At 36.2% G+C, this 5,174-nt stretch overlaps 1 long non-coding RNA gene across 1 annotated transcript; it reads right to left on the bottom strand.

Moving 5' to 3' along the window:
• Positions 1 to 759: 759 nt before the first annotated feature.
• On the bottom strand, positions 760 to 4,184 carry LOC149129102 (uncharacterized). The gene is made up of 2 exons (XR_016240501.1): positions 3,879 to 4,184; positions 760 to 3,351 (listed from the first exon to the last, which is right to left on the bottom strand). It is a non-coding gene; the product is annotated as an uncharacterized LOC149129102 (long non-coding RNA).
• Positions 4,185 to 5,174: the final 990 nt, after the last annotated feature.

Below are 5,174 nucleotides of genomic sequence, written 5' to 3' on the forward strand. Positions count from 1 at the left end.
GTGGCCTCTCTACCCTCTCACTTGTCCAATCGTTTCTCCATTTGATATTGGCTGGTTGAAGCAGTGTCTTCCTTCTCGCTTCTCTGCCATAATAGCCAATTTTGCAGAGATACCTGTCAGCTATTCTGGGACTGACATCAACTTGTTCTGCTCTGTCAGAGGCCTTGCAATGAGGATTATCTTCCACACTTCTCTTAACAAAGCAAAGGGTTCTGTCAGAGGGCCTTAGTTGACCTGGGCAAGGCGATATGGACTACTTCTTCATCTGGGGAATTGAACAATTACTTTATTAACTGTAGAAAGTGGAATCACCAGGTTTTTCTGTGGTTTTAGGCTAAGTCAACCTTGAAATTGACCCAGTATATGGCCTCTTTGTAATTCGGACAGTTCCAAGGCTTCTTTTGTACATGGCATGATTAAACAGTCATTTAGAACACGAAACATACAAATGTCAATTAATAAAAAAAGATAAAGCTCAAATTAAAATAACCACAAGACGAGGTGTTATGGGTGTCTATTTACTTTTGTCGTGTTTGTGTACAAATGAATAATTTGTTAGAACTGCACTCTAAAAGACATAAACAAAAAGAAACCCTTTAGTAGAAAACCCAGAATTAGTCACAGTAAGGTTATCCAATTGTTAAACCTTTTACTTTTCAAAACCATGCTACGATGGAAAAATGTACATAGGTATGAAACTTATTTTACACATGTATTGATGCATATAAAAGATGAAATTATGTTGTCTACATTCTTAAATACTTGCAATCAATTTATTGTAAGAACATAGAATTTTGACAGTTTTTCTGGAGTTGTTGCTTATCTACAATAATCTGATAAATTCGATTGTCATTGAGTTTCCTCTCGACACAAATATCTATTTTAAGGCACAATAAGAAAATGACTCTCCCCTGACACAAAAGAATATGCTTCAACACACGAAATCCCATAAAGAAATCCTGCAAACCAAATCCAAAAACGAAATATATATACATATATATACACATATATATATATATATACACATATATATATATATATATATATACATACATGATGGGCGTATTTCAGTTTTTGCCTACCAAATCCGCTTACAAAGATCTGGTTGGTCTAAGGCTACAGTAGAAGACATTTGACCAAAGTGCCATGTATTGGGACTGAACCTGGAACTATGTGGTTGGGAAGCAAACGTCTTACCGCTCAGCCATGTGCATGTGTGTATATAAATACGATTGATTGTGTGTGTGTGTGGGGGGGGGGGGAAGAAATATTTGAAAACATTGTGGTGAGAGGAGAGAGAGAGGGAGAGAGAAGGTGGAAGAGATGGAGAAGAGGAGGGGCAATGACACAGGAAGCAGTTGCCCTGATGAGAAAGGAATCCTGGGGGCAGAAACACGGAAAACAATAAAATTTTCATTACACCGGTTCTAACAATATTTGTGACAACAACAACAACAACAACGTTAATAATAATAACAATAATAGTCACTGTACCAAAACCTAATGGATTCTGATTTCGTTCAAATATACATGCGAATGTATATGTACACATACAGGTAAGTGTGTGTGTATGTATATATATATATATCTATCATCATATATATCTATATCAATCTATATATATATATACACTCACACACACATGTATATATATATATATATATATATATATATATATACACACACACATAAAAATATATAAATTCAATTGGGGTATTGACTTTGTAGTTTGCTTTATAAAGCCTGTCTACAGGTATTGGCTATCAGATAACATTTTACAGGGAATATTGATCGTATCGCTCAACATGCATCTGTAATCCATAAAGTACCAATAAGCTTTATATAAATATAAATATTAACAAAGAGAATGGACAGAGAAGACTTGCCATTTGTCAATATTACTGGATTAATACTGATTCAATCTATTATTTCATATATTATATATAGTAATATTTCAGCAATGATTTTCTGGTAAAAAAATGAAACAATTGTAGCATTATGCCAAAAGATGTGTTGCTCAACCCATTCTCTTTCTTAAAACTTATATATATATATACATATATATATATATATAAGTATTTATATATATGTGTGTATGAATGTGTGTGTAGATGTATGTGTGTGTGTGTATATATATATATATATATATATATATGTATGTATGTATATACATATATATGGACACACACACACACACATACACACACACAAGTATAGGCACAAGAGGTTTGATTGTGAAGTTTGTGGTGAGCAATGAAAAGAGTGAGAGTGGCAAATTCTCTCTCCTCCGACCCCCCCACTGCTCCACCATCACTGTCACCCCATTCCCACCACAACCCCCTCTCCTTATCACAATAACTATTTAGAGTCCTTCGATGGCTCATCTATCGCCTGCTACATCAGTCGTAGTTGTTCCGAGATCTCAAGAAGCTGTTTGGCCATATTTTTATTCAACTTGCGAGGGGCTGGACCTGCCCCTTGCCTGTTTGAAGCTTGCTTCCCCACTTGTGGTTTTTCCTCAGTGCCTTGAATATGTCTGGAAAATGGAGAGGGAGAGAGAGAAAAGCAGAAAATTAATATAGAAAATAAAAAACAATGAGTTACGTGCCAAAAACCAAAAAAAACAAAGAACATAAACCTTTCTACACACACACACACACACACACACACACACAAAGTCATAAATGACAGAAACAGTTTGATGAAATTTTATTTAATAACAAAATTCCAATATCTTGACAAATTATTTTCTAACTTAAAAGCATGTAAATAATTTATATTATTCTATAGACTGAGAAATAAATATACACTCCTTGTTGTTTTCTCTTCTCCTATATATTCTATGTGTTTTGTAGAACGATGCATTAAGGAGCTTTTCTAGGAGCTCCACAGGATTACTTGAATGCCATGAAGATTCCGTCCAGATTTTCTGATTGTTTAAGTTATTTGGGGGATGTAATGTCGGTGGAGTTGCCTCCCCTTGTCCGTCTCTGGTTTGTGTTCGATAAGCCTGGGTTCATTTCTGTGTATGTTTTTGCTTTATTTTCCTTCAGCAAGGGCTTATCCGATGCCTATTCTACGATGAACTGTGTTTCGTAGTTAATAAACAAATTGCTTTGTCTTTGCCAGCCTTGTAGCGAGTTTGTTTCTTCAGCTTCACAAGTTGTTTGCCACAGTTTAAAGACACTTTCCAAGCGTTGACCATCTCAATGTTTCTTTAATTCGTTGTAGATTTCCTCATCTATGTTCTTCAATTTTTCTTCATTGCTCAGCGCTCTAAGCTTAAGCAGTTCTATTTCTGTCTTCATGTTTTCCAAGTGTTAGTTTCTCCTTTAATTGTCTTTGTTGGTCCTGTTCGTTTGGAATACGTTTAATTTGGGGTTATATATTGTGAATTAAATATATGTGTGTATACACACACACACATATAATATATATATATATATCCAAAAACGAAATATATATATATATATATATATATATATATATATATATATATACCAGGTTTACAAGAACAAAAAACAAGTGTTGAGGTCAATTTGATTCAACTAAAAATTCTCCAAGGCAGTGCTCCAGCTTGGGTGGAGTCAAATGACTGAAAGAAGAAAAAGAATAAAATATAAAACGTTCTATAATAGTTTTGTGTTGACAGCTGTTCCGGGAGAGCCACCGCTGATGCTGTAACTATGTTCATACACAACAAAGGCCTATGTTGTAGATGGCATTGCAAATATTTGGGCAAGGGTTATTAGGGTCAGTTGATACCTTGCTGTTTCTCTTCCACTGCCACCTGTCTTGGTGACAATGGAAAGGGCCTCGGGCTCTGCCCTGTCTTTCTCTGATCAACCCCTCCCTCTTTACAAAGTAAAGATACTCACTGGAGTTGTGTCTGTCGGGCTATCAGCTGGCTACACACCGTCTGCACCTCCATGTCACAGTCGATAGGGTCCATCCACTCTTGTAATGTAACCTTGTTGTGGGTGGGGCTGCATCCTACAGCTGTTGGGGTTAAGGGTAGGAGAGAAAAAAGAAAAACAAAACGAGAAAAATATTAAGAGAAAAAAGAGGTAACAGGTGTAAAAAGGGTAAAATCAGTAGGGTATCGCTTAAACGAGTAAATTGTATTTTCCTAAACAAGAGATCCCCTTATTTCGGTTAGTGACTTATTCACGAATATACCAACATTAGCGCTGCTGAGGGTAATATTCTCTGGGAACACACAAAAGCTTTTTTCACAATTATTTACTTTGACTTGTTATTATCTCATATCTGATTAGCCTGTTATTACGTAACATGCTTCATGATTTTAGTATACATACCTTATTAGTATTTTCCCCTATGTTCTATATACTCTGGGAACGTATTACAGCCCTTTTCGGCGCTACTTTATGTGAACTCTTACTATCGGGTAACTAATTTCATGGTATTACATGACTGACTTCACAATTTGGGTATTCATAACTTATTAGGAATTCCTAACAACAAGATCCTGTGTAAGACACTTCAGTATTCTCTGTAAATGCACAGAAACCGTTTTAAGGGCTACATACTTTGTATTGTTGTTACTGGATTAGCGAAACAATTATGAGAACGGAACCAAGGGATAAGCCCTGCTTCCCCAGGAATTACAGTGTACGCCCCAGCTAGTATATACATGTGTACATAGGTAAAACAGTAAGGTGCGATTTGAGGGAGATTTGGGTGCTATTTCTACCAGGTCTGGCTACTATGTAGAGGTCTCCATTGGATCATACATACATATATACATAGATAAGAGAGTAGGGTGTGATTCGAGGAAGACAAATGTGGGTAAACGGCAGGATACCGTGTTCCAGGAAAAATGTAATGGAAACGAAAAAACTCCTTCATAAAGAGTGATATTGCAACAGTTGCATAGAACCATGATGTTAGAGCAAAATTAGGCTTTTGTGTCGGTGCGCGCACGTATGAGAGAGAGAAAGGCCGAGAGATAGAGTGAATGAAGGTGATGATGGATGCCTTTGAAGGTCGATACTTGGATAGAAAAGGTGACATCGTCATGGTCGTTGTATGAAATGTTTACTTATAGATCACTTATGAACGGCTAAAACAAGCGAAACAGCAGGTTCTACACACCTGTTGTATACGTTGGTCTTGTTTTTTCGCTTTAAAGTAAGCGATTCTTATAGAAGCAA

The sequence above is a fragment of the Octopus bimaculoides genome, unplaced genomic scaffold (assembly GCF_046866305.1).
Source record: "Octopus bimaculoides isolate indiv1 unplaced genomic scaffold, ASM4686630v1 contig159, whole genome shotgun sequence".
Classification (NCBI taxonomy): Eukaryota; Metazoa; Mollusca; class Cephalopoda; order Octopoda; family Octopodidae; genus Octopus; species Octopus bimaculoides.